General features: G+C 43.3%; 1 long non-coding RNA gene across 4 annotated transcripts in view; it reads left to right on the top strand.

Moving 5' to 3' along the window:
* Nucleotides 1–12,555, top strand: part of LOC308611361 — a 175,335-nt gene that overhangs the window by 118,484 nt on the left and 44,296 nt on the right. The gene's annotated exons all lie outside the window — the stretch shown is intronic.

Genomic DNA, 12,555 nt, shown 5'->3' with positions numbered 1-12,555 from the left:
TGCTCCAATGCTTTTTTGTCTCTCAAACCTTTGTGCTTATGCAAGCAGCCCATTACATTTTTAATAACTCCCAGTAATTGAGAATGTGCCAAGACCTGTCAGCATCCCTAATGGGAGGATCTCAGCCCCTAGATTCAGGCTGTTTAGAAGCCAGATCCTCAGGCAGTGGCTTTTTAAAGTATGAAAACGTACACAGATACATGTTTTGTAGGACCATAAGTGTAAGCTCTGCTGGCCAGGTGACCTGGCAGTCACAAAAATCAGGGCTCCAAACAAGTATATAAGCTCTTTCTGGGAGATACTGGTGAACTGGAACGAGGCAGAGGGAGAGTGCCAAGATGGCATCCACAGCCTGCATTCCTCATTCTGTAATTACAGAGAGCAGCTCCGTAATCCACTACATGTGTGCTGAACCTGAAGCCTGCCCCTCAGGCTGGAGCTCCAGGATAAGCCAAGCAGCCTCCTTCACAGATGACTGGGGTATGTGTATCAGTCTGCCTCCGGCTCAGTCCCTGGGCTGGCAGCCTGCCAAGAACCATCTCTCTGATTTGCTACAATCCCGTAGGATCCACAAATGCAAGTCCCCCTGTCCACCAGAGCCAGGCAATCAAGGGGCATCCCCTAGGCAGCAACTGCAAAAACTGGGGCGCCAGATACAAAAACCAAGGCAGTAGCCAAGTGTAAAGCTTCCTTCCAGGAGACACCGGCTCTCTGGAGGGCAGCAGAGGGAGAGCATGAAGACAGTGCCTGCCCTCCAAGGCCTCTGAAAAGGATTACAGTCAACCCCTAGATGTGTGTTTAATTAGAAGCTTGCCCCTCAGGCCACAGCCATGATGATAAGCTAATAGGTCTTCTTCACAGAAAGATAGGCTTCTGGGTCTGTTGCCTCTTGCTGTGCCCCGGGGGTGGTAGCTGCTTAAGAATTCTTTCTCCTTTGGTCATGTGAGACCCACAAGTGTAAGCGCCATTGCCTGCCAGAGCCAGGTGATGGAGATGTGTACGCTGGCATCAGCTGCAAAAATTGGGGTATGAGCTCCTTTCTGGGTGACACTGATTTTTACAGTCCCAGGGGACCAGGAATGCAAGCTCCACTTGCCTCCAGAGCCAGTGGTCAAGAGGTATCCCCCGCCCCAGGTGGCAGCCACAGAGATCTGGGCACCAGGCACATGGAAAGAGCTCCTTCTGGGAGAAGATACTGGTGCTCTGGAGCACAGCAAAGGGAGAGTGCGAAGATGGCCCCACCAGTCTCCATCCCTGGAGACTGTTCCAGCAGGCTTCTAGAGGTGTGTGTTAAATTAGATTCCTGCCCCTCAGGTCAACACTAATATAAGCAGGTGAGCCTCCTTCACGTTAAATCAGGGCTTGACTGGCTGCCTCTGAGCTGGGCCCGGGGGCGGGTACATCTGAGCACAGGGCCGCTTTAAGAGCTGGCTCTCAGATAGCTACAGCTCTGCGTCTGAAGATGTGAGCCCTGTTGGTTTTCCAAGTTAGGGCTTTTGGGGGCTCGTCTCTCAGGTGCAGGTCCTAAAAGGTGAGGTGTCCAATGTGGGGTTCAAACTCTTTCCTTCTTGGGGAGAAGCTCCGGGTTTTGAGTTTTCTCCTGGTTGTGGCTCACTGGGGTGAGCTGGGGGTGGCGTTTATATCGAGATTGTATACCCGTTTCCATGTGGTTTCCTTCTTGTTTGCCAGATGTGTGGTGGTCATTCAGCCGGACTTGGACTTTAGGTTTTCTTTCTTTCTTTTTTTTTTTTTTTTTTTGCGGTACACGGGCCTCTCACTGTTGTGGCCTCTCCCGTTGCGGAGCACAGGCTCCGGACGCGCAGGCTCAGCGGCCATGGCTCACGGGCCCAGCCGCTCCGCGGCGTGTGGGATCCTCCCCGGCCGGGGCACAAACCCGCATCCCCCGCATCGGCACGCGGACTCTCAACTGCGCCACCAGGGAAGCCCTAGGTTTTCTTAAGAGAAAAATTTTCCGTATGTAGCTGTAGACTCTGTGTCTGTGGGAGGAGGTGAGTTCAGGATTTTCTTATGTTGCCATCTTGAACCGGAACTTTTCTAGACTGAATTTTAAACACTCTTCAAATCATGCGACAGCTTGCTGCCTACAGGTTTTTAGAGAAAGTCATAGGAAACGAACTTTTTTTTTTTTTTTTTTTTTTTTTTTTTTGCGGTCCGCGGGCCTCTCACTGCCGCGGCTTCTCCGCCACGGAGCACAGTCTCCGGACGCGCAGGCTCAGAGGCCATGGCTCACGGGCCCAGCCGCTCCGCGGCATGTGGGATCCTCCCGGACCGGGGCACAAACCCACGTCCTCTGCATCGGCAGGCGAACTCCCAACCACTGCGCCACCAGGGAAGCCCATGAAAGGAACTTTTTAAGTAGTATCAATGCTAAAAGAATTATCCTGGCGGCGTAAAACATTGTGAAGGTTTTCCAAAGTGCTCCTTGACACAGTAGGGCCTCCATGATTGAGATTTGAACTCCTGTGATTTGCTTAATACTGACAAGGTTATTCTAAGGGCTTTGTGCTCTCAAACATGAGCAGCATGTTATTACCCTCGATTTCAACAGAACTTCTGAAATGCCAAGAGTTTGCCTGCTGTTCCTAAGCTCGGAGAAATATAATCTGGTCCAGCAGGTCGGAGGACCTTACGTTTGGATGTGGCCCACCGTGAATGTGAAATGCTAAGTCTTCATAGCCAGATCATTTGAAATGGCCTTTCAGTTCTTAATTAGTAGATGCTTTCTCTACCACTGACTACCTGGGAGTGACGTGAAGGAGAATTTGCCTAGTTTGCAGGGGGGCGCCTGGGAGAGCCATTATCACTCACAGTGTGTTAGAAATGAAAGATTGAAGAAAAGCTGATTAAAGCCCCAGCAGCTGCCTTCACAAATGAACTTCAGGAGAAAAAGCAGTTTAGTGTAAACGTGGCAAGTCTTCATATTGGAGCTTGATGAAATTAAAGGCAATGCCAGGTAATATAAACCACTGTTGAATCTTTCTTTTATTAAAACTGGGTTAAAACAAGGAGTAGAAATTTGTCAGGTGCAGTAATTACTTTGGTACTTTACTGATGAAAGCTCTCTTGGGCAAAGCCCTCCTCATCTCTTTTCCATTTCCTCCTAAGTTAGACTTTCAGCTGCTAGAAGAGAATAAATATGAGCTAAGAAGAGGGTAACTTCAAAGCCTATCCATTTATGCATTAAATATTTCTAAGGGTAATACTGGTGATGTTTTCCCTCACTCTTTCAGTTGCCCTGAGTTACTACCTTGAGAAAATTTCTAGATTATTTGGTCAATTATATTCTTAGGGGAACAGAGAAACATACATGTTGGTGACCATAGAAACAGGAAAAAAAAACTCTGATGAGACAACATCTGTTGCATGTGAAAATACTATAACCCAGCTGTTGCGGCTAAAGCAGGAGATGGAAGAAGGATACTGGGGCAGTAATAGTGGGATAAAAGAAACTGATAAAGAAGAGAAAAGTCTGTGAGGTCCTTGCTTGTAGTGTGGTCTTTGAAGCAGCATAAATGTCACCTGGAAGAAATCACCTGTTAGAAATGCAGAATCTCAGGCCTTACCCCAGAATACTGAGTCAGAGTCTGCCTTTTAACGTGATCTGCAGGTGATTCATATGAACATTCCAGTTTAAAAAACTCTTGATCTATGGGCAGCCCTATAGATGCCCATCTAAGTGCTATCAAAGCCAGGGAGACCTATACAATTCAGAGGATATCCACAGCTTCTCAGAAGGCATTTGCAGAGGGCATGCCAGTGGAAGGACTTACACATTCAGTGCTGGTGAAGATAGCAACAAATAGCTAGAGAAATAGAAATTCACAGGAAATCTTTAATTTTTAAAATTTTATTTAAGTGTAGTTGACTTACAATGTTGTGTTAATTTCTGCTGTACAGCAGTGACTCAGTTATACATATATCTATTCTTTTCCATTATGGTTTATCACAGGATTTTTTAAAATAAATTTTATTTTATTTAGTTTTTTTTTAATTTTTGGCTGCATTGAGTCTTCGTTGCTGTGTGCGGGCTTTCTCTAGTTGTGGTGAGCAGGGGCTACTCTTTGTTGCGGTGCATGGGCTTCTCATTGTGGTGGCTTGTTGCGGAGCACAGGCTCTAGGCACACAGGCTCAGTAGTTCTGGCTCGCGGGCTCTAGAGCACAGGCTCAGAAGTTGTGGTGCACGGGCTTAGTTGCCCCGCGGCATGTGGGATCTTCCTGGACCAGGGCTCGAACCCATGTCCCCTGCATTGAATCCCCCAGGCGGATTCTTAACCACTGTGCCACCGGGGAAGTCCCTATCACAGGATATAGAATATAGTTCCCTGTGCTATACAGTAGGACCTTGTTGTTTATCCATTCTGTATATACTAGTTTGTACCTGCTAATCCTAAACTCTCCATACTTCCTCCCCTACCTCCACTCCCCTTTGGCAACCACAAGTCTGTTCTCTGTCTGTGAGTCTCTGTTTCGTAGATATGTTCATTTGTGTCATGGACAAGAAATTTTTAGAGTTAAGGCAAGAAAGCTCTCTGATTTAAGGACTGAAATGGTGCAGTAGTAGAAAGGAGTTAAAACTCTTTGCAGTATATTTACTTGCGATGAAAAAAGGCACCAAATGATCCAAACAAGGGCAGCATGGCTGAGTGTGAGACGTGGAGCTACTGGAAGCAGAAGGGACACTCAGCACCAGGCAGCAAGACAGGGGTGTGGTCCAGGATAAAGATCTGCTTCTAATCAATTTTTGCTCATAGCTTTTGTAGTGAGGTGGAGTTAACAATAAACCCAGACCATGGTCATCCACGTGAATTCTTAGTAATTTACTGCATATCCTTATCTATTCCCATGTGCACTTAAATTAACTCTTGAATAAACTCTACATAATTTGTTCGTAAATAGGTTTTGTTTCTTCACAAGCGTGGGTTCATTTCCCAGCTTTTATCTGCCGTGTGACTTTGACCACCTGTATCTTAGCCTCACTTGCCTGTTTCTTCAGCTTTAAAATGGGGATAACAGTAGTACTCACCTCAGAGGTTTGTTTGAGAGTTAAATGAATTAGTACATGTTATTTGCTTAAAAGAGCACCTGACATCTAGTTAGGGCTTAATAATTATTAGTTGTGATTATTATAAAGTCTTGAAATAAAAGTATCCATTCAGATACTTAAGGAGAGGCAGCTGAACCAGGAGGATTTAACCAGCACTGGCAATCACTCTGCTAGGACAGATCACCTCAGTTAGACATACTATTTTTAGATGCTCCAGACCTTAAATATGGATAATAACACAAAAATCAGATAGGATTTTGAGTAGTCATAACTTAAATGTATTCTTATATACCTAAGGAATGAACTCCCTGGAAATGGAAAATCCATTACTTACCTTTGCTTCCAGAAATCTCTTTCATTTTCTTGGGTCCTTTCTATCCTTACTCATAGAAAGTACATGGAAGGCCAAGTCCATACCAGTAGTTCTTGGATAAATAGTGATAGCTGAAGTATTGTGGCTGAATTTCACTCCTTTAAAAATTGACTGAGGAATTGAACTTAATTTGTAGCTGTATTATGCATCTTGATCCAGGTGACAGGAATGCTAGAAAATGATGTAGTGAAATTGTAAAATGTTTAGGATCAGCTGGATCTCATTAAGAATGAGCTATTTGTGCTTAAAACCTACTTGAGTGAAAAAATGTTTTTCTCAACTACTTTGCAGTAGTTTTTCACGTGCATTTGGAAGATTTTCCTCTTCCTGCTCCTTCTGCTTTCTTGAGGGGCATTTCTGCAAGGAAATGTCATTATAAACACCATTTGTCATAGGTGATGGCAAGAATCTCCAAAAGCAATGCATTTGAATAGCTCTCCTTGAAGAGGCAGGACAGTGATGGAAAGTAAATAAGTTTGACCCATGTTATAGACCGGATATCTGACAACTTTTCCTTCTGGTCGTGGTTCTGCTCTGACGTTGCTGTCAGCCCCCTTCTCGAAGCCTCTGTGTCCCATCTATGAAATCTGAACTAAAATATAAAATCACATATTCAACCAACTTAAAATTCTAGGCCTCTGTGATTAGGACCCCACACAAAGGAATTATGAAAAGCATTTCTAACCGATTAGTTAAATTTCCCCTGGTTTAGGAGAATTGGGGTCAGGGACCAACACGAGACTACCCTGGGGAGACATGCAGGTCTTTTCCTGAATATACTTTACTTGGGTAAATGTAATTTCTGAGAATAATTTCTTTTCTTGATTTTTTTCCTTCGGTCTGGGGCCATGTTGGTCAGCCTTTTTTTTTTTTTTTTTTGCAGTACGTGGGCCTCTCACTCTTGTGGCCTCTCCCGTTGCAGAGCACAGGCTCCGGACGCACAGGCTCAGCGACCATGGCTCACGGGCCTAGCCGCTCCGCGGCATGTGGGATCTTCCCGGACCGGGGCACGAACCAGTGTCCCCTGCATCGGGAGGCAGACTGTGCCACTAGGGAAGCCCGGTCAGCCTTTTCGTAATATGAATTTTTATTTTCAAAATGGACTTTCTCACATCTCTCTCTGTACTACTGAAGATGTTGACAATCTATACAAAACCAGGAGAAAGAGGTCTTTGGGACGCTAATGCATTACACTCAGTCTCTTGGCCCAGGTGGCCCAGGTTTGGTGAGGAGGACATGGCAAAGATGCAAGGAAGTCCTGAGCCAGCAGGGATTACTGTAATTGAATTCCTGGGCAGCCCTTTGCTGCCTTCCAGCCCAGGCACACATCTTTGCCTTTTTTCTATCTTCTGGCTTCCATAAATAATCCGCAAAGTGGACAGTTGGCGGCCAGAAAATCAATTGGCCCTTATATCTTCTCTAATTAATTTCTCATTGCCAAGCATTCGCAAGGCATTTGTAGGGAATAAACTAACTCTTCTACCTGTTACGGTGCTTTTGATAGATGACAAGACATAGATAGATTCAGGGTGGAACAAACAGGTAAAGTTCTATAGCTGAGTACACTCTATCTGGACTTCCTTTTATCTTGTGTAACTGTAGAGGACGATGTTTTCCCAAATACCATATTTTTAATATAAATAATAATTAATTTAAATATGTTATCTTTTTTTAACTCTACTTTTTTAAAACTACATTTGTGTTGTGTGACAGAAACTGTGGGTATTATAAGTAAATAGAAAATAGGGATGACAAAATGAAAAGTAAACTCATAAAGTACATGAACATTCCTAAGGCTTTGAAACATGCCTGTGAGGAGACCAGCAGACACATATATTGGGTGCTCAAGAAATATTTAATGGATGAATGGAATTTTCCAAAACAGTTATTTGTATTTCTTCCCACCGTCAGCTTAGGAGATAACCTATTTGTTTTATACTTGCCAATGTTGTTCAATTCTTTTCCTTTTTTTTAACAATTTAAGTGATATATTCTTACTACACACCTATGAGAATGGCTAAAATTAAAATATTAAAAATACCAAATGCTGGTGAGAATGTAGAGCAACAGGAACTGTCATCCATTGCTGGTGAGAATGCAAAATTGTACAGCAACACTAGAAAACGGCTTGACAGTTTCATATAAAGGTAAACAGATACTTATCATAAGACTCTGCAAGCACACTCCTAGGTATTTGCCCAAGAGGAATGAAGATTCGTGTTGATATAAAAACTCTACACAAATGCTTAGAGTAGCTCTCTTCATAATCACCCTAAACTAGAAACAGCCTAAATGTGGGCTTCAGTGGGCAAGTGAATAAACAGACTGCTGCATTCATGTGATGGAATTCTACTCAGCAGTATAAAGAACAAATTTTTGATGCACATAACAACTTGGATAATCTCAAAGGCACTATGCTGAGTGAAAGAAGCTAACCTCAAAAGACTACATAGAGCATGATTTTCTCAAGGAATCAGAACTACAGTTGACCCTTGAATAATATGGGAATTAGGAATGCCAACCCCCCACAAGTCAAAAATCAGAATATGACTTTAGAGTTAGCCTTCCTCATCCACGGTTTTGCATTGGCAGATTCAACCAACCTTGGATCGTGTAGTACTGTAGAATTTACCATTGAAAAAAAAGTCCTATATAAGTGGACCTGCGCCATTCAAACCCATGTTGTTCAAGGGTCATCCGTATAGTGATGGGGAGTAGGTCAGTGGTTGCTAGGGGTTTGAGGCCAGGAGAGTGTGTGACTATAAAGTGAGAGCAATGGGGAGTTTTTTTGGGTGTAATGAAACTGCTCTGTATCCTGACTGTGCTGATGGTTACATGAACCCATACATGTGCTATAATTTATAAAAGTGTACCTCAAAAATGAGCCAATTTTATGGTATCATAATTTTTTTAACACAATTTTTAATTAATTAATTGATTTATTTTTGCTGTGTTGGGTCTTCGTTTCTGTGTGAGGGCTTTCTCTAGTTGTGGCAAGCGGGGGTTACTCTTCATCACGGTGCACGGGCCTCTCACTATCGCGGCCTCTCCTGTTGGGGAGCACAGGCTCCAGACGCGCAGGCTCAGTAGTTGTGGCTCACGGGCCTAGTTGCTCCGTGGCATGTGGGATCCTCCCAGACCAGGTCTCGAACCCATGTCCCCTGCATTAGCAGGCAGATTCTCAACCACTGCGCCACCAGGGAAGCCCCGGTATGATAAGTTTTAAAACGAAGTGAAAAAAACATACATTCTTATTGAAGACTGTTAAACAATAGGAAGCGTAAAAGTAAAATGGAGTCTTCACTCCTCACCTCCCTAACTCATACCTGGATATGTATCCTTTCAGAGCTATCTATGCTGTTCTGACAGGCTGAGAGTTGCTGGGAAAGACATCAACTCAGGAGCCACATGGCCTTGATTTGTCCCAGCCCCACCACTTAATTGTAGCTTTGTGACTTTGGGCAAGTTACTTAACCTCTCTGTTTCTCATGTTTCTCTTTCTTACGTACAAAATGGTGCTTATAGCTTGTTATTTACATAACAAGCACTGTAAGCATTTGCCATTTTTACTATAGGAACATACGACATGCACACGTAAAATCGGTTTGTATTTGTATAGTTTTGACATCTTTTGTTCATTTGACATTACATAATTAATATCTTTCCATGTCAGTATATAAAGATCTTCCCTACTTCTGGGAATTCCAAAGGCTGCATAGTAGTAGTCTATTATATATATATGAATTAAAATATATTTAATATTACATATTTATAAATATATATTCAATACATTCATATTAAATTTAATATTATATATCCTATTTATAAAATAATATATTTAATAATGTTCTTATTGATGAAGGCACCCTTTTTAACTTAAACTGGTTTTTTATTTTTGAAAAATTTTCTCTACCAATCGGATCCCAATGTGCTCGCAATCTTCCAGGATTTGTTCACAGTTCATAGTTCACTGCTGGTACCCTTTTCTCCCTTCTCATCCTCTTCTTTCCCTTTCTCCTTCTTTTAAAAATCTTTTCCATAAGTTCCGTGGGCTTTTCGGGAGGCATTGGACGTGATGTGTGTCTTCAGTCCGTCATCTTGAATCAGAAGCTCTTACCCTCCTAACATCCTTTCTTAAACCCATCCTATGAGTCAGGGGAAGTACTGAGGCAGAAGATTGCAGTGCTTAGGGAAGAAAACTGAACTTAAGCTGGGAAATTTGAGTGTGAATTCTGCTTAGCCATCCATTAGCTGGCTGAAGGTGGGCATTCACTTCAGATTCTCTGGTTCTCAGTTTCAATTGTAAAATGATATGCTTAGACTAGATGAACTCTAAAATTCTGTTACCTCCACTTACAAAATGGTGACACTAAGGCTCACAGAAATGATTTGCCAGTGGTCATCCAGGAAGTGAGATGTAGACTTGAGTCTTGAACACGTGTCTTAGGATTTCAAATCACAGGTGCACCAAGCCAACCTGAGCAATGTCACCTCAAGAACTGAGAGTGAAGGGGACACATCTCTCTGAGAGCCATTTCCTACCATGTGTGGACGTGGGCACGTGTGCCCCCACACAGAGGCTGTCCCAGGAGGTCGCCTCGTGGCTCTTATACGCCTGCCCTCCAGTGGACAGAGCTGTGTTCTAGAACGTTGCCTGCTCCTCCTCTCGTGGGGCGGGGGTGGGGGTGTAGCTCGGCTTTGGCCCAGCACTGAGAAGCAGCCCTGTACAGATGGTGGTGCGGCTGCGTGCACAGTGGTCGGGCCTCCCAGCACTGGAGAGCATGGCTGAGCTGGTTCCGAACTCGCTCTGACAACATTCCTCTCCTGGCAGCCATGTAATCTCTCCTCCTGCCTTGTGCAAGCAAATGGCTTTGCAGCGGCTCCCCTCAGTCCTGGTGTAAGCAAGGTACAAGCATCAGGGCTGTGCCTTTGTATACATTTCCCTTATTTGGATCTTTCCACAAGGCCTTCCCTAGATGTCAATTTCCTCCTTCCTTTCCATGGATTTCCCTTTGGGTTGTATGAACACGGTTTTTCTTTTTAGTCAATATTAGGATGACTTTTAAAAATTTGCAGCAAAACCCCTAACTCCTCTAAACACACAAACAAACAAGCCAACAGAAAATCAAACCAGCAAACAGACGCATCCTACAAATCCATTAAAAGTGCTTCTTCAACACAGTCTCATCAGCCTCTAGTTAGGGGACGGTGTACTTGTTTCTTACACGGTTTAAGAATTGAGTGCTCGTCCGTTGCCCCACACCTTTAGCTTCTTTGGAACATGAGCTTCTGGAGTGCTGATCTGTCACTTCATTCTTTCTGGCCGCCTCCTTCCTTCTCCTTTACCTGGTTCTGTCCATTCCCTGAGTCTCATGCAATTATACCATCTGGCCGACCTTTTGGTTACTCCAGACCAGCTGTTCTCAACTCTGGCTGCACGTTAGAATCACTTGGGGGTTGAATTTGTCTTTGTTGGATTCTAGGTGTGCATATATTTAAACATACCTTAAGTGACCTGTACATAGAGGGGGTAAGAAATGGATAACATCTGTTAAATGGGATCAACTCCTTCCTTTTTCTACCTACCTAATGTAGCTTCTTTCCTCTTTTGGTGATTCTCAGAGAGAAAATAGGGGGTTCCCTTGGGCGGTTGTTGGCTTTCAAGCCTTTGATCTGACAATGCATTCATAACTCTCTGGGAGTGTGGTGCCCACCCTACAGGCTTATAGTCACTCTTAGAGGTCACAGGATGAACACGAGGTACAGCATGATTTTTCGCTTGCTTTATAATTTTCTCTATATCACTCTTTCATTCATAGTTTAGAAACAGTAGATGAATTATGTAGGCTTTTTAGACTCCTCAATAAAAGGAGAAGGGGAAAGGGAGCTCTAGGTTGAAGAAATTTGCATAGAAAGAAAGTATGCCCCAGTCACTGCACATTTCAAGATATGTGATATCAGTATTTGAAATGTTTTTGAGTCTGGTTCTTTTTAAAATACTTAGGGGCATCCTGGCTGTAAAGACACAAGGCATTTTGCACAGGTTGTATGTTTAAGCTCATGGGAAGAGAGTCATAAAGCACATCTTCCATATCCACCTTCTGTTGGGTATTGAGAAAACTCTTTTCTCTTCGTCTAAGCACCTGTGTTGAATTTGGTAGCTGTGGTGTTTGGACTGATTCAGCAGTAATTAATCTCCAGGCTAATTATGAGCTCTGTTGTCATTTTGCTAGATGTAATTAAACTGCATAGCTGGAGAAAGTTGGGGAACTCTGGTTTCCAAGAAAACTCTTCCCTGTAACTTGGCAAGGAGCTCAAGACTGTCAACATAATCAGCCAATTAAATATAAGCTGGAAGCCCGATGTCCTTCAGGATGAGTTTCCATGAAGACAAGTGTATGTTCACAAGAGGCACCTGCTGTTTTACTGCTGCCTTTTTGGAAAGAGCTTGGAGTATTCTAGAGGTTTTCTCTCATTAATCCTCTTGATAGCTTTATTAAACAGGAAGCAGAGCAAACATTTTAGTCCCTTTCAAACAGATGAGATGATTAACATCGTGAAGGTCAACTGTCTTGTCAAAGAGCATAGTGACCACGGGTCAGAAGAAATTTCAGTAATGTATTTCCTTTAAAAATGTGATGATTGTCTACATAGATTTCTATAGCAACCATCAAATACATGATTATACTAGCATAAAGATATGAATTGGTGAATAAATTCTTTAAGTCTTTTGGGGCCAAGGTTCTGTTCCATTTTTTAGTCTAGGGTAAGGAGATACCCTAACAAACGTGGGTGTTGCTGAATCACACTGGCCTTGGCCTTGCTCAGAAGGGCCACTTTGAAGAGATGAGGAAGAAGGTGCATCTGGTCCGTCTTTCCATAAAAATCAGCCCTGGTAACCTGTTTGGCAAATAAGTTGCAGGCTTCCAATGCCTGACATAGGTAGAAAGACATATCGTACTTTGTTATTTTAAACAGGTTTTAATGCTTTACTCTATCTCTGAGCAGACTCTTTGCCTTGGTGTGCACAGACTACATGGTCAAGGAGAAAGCATTTAAAGCATGGGACAGCTACTCTCGTTGCTGTGTTTCCAAAAGCATGTGTGGGTGTGTACAT

This window comes from Mesoplodon bidens, assembly GCF_964165515.1.
Source record: "Mesoplodon bidens genome assembly, contig: HAP1_SCAFFOLD_72, whole genome shotgun sequence".
Lineage (NCBI taxonomy): Eukaryota > Metazoa > Chordata > Mammalia > Artiodactyla > Ziphiidae > Mesoplodon > Mesoplodon bidens.
This window is presented reverse-complemented; position numbering and strand designations above follow the sequence as displayed.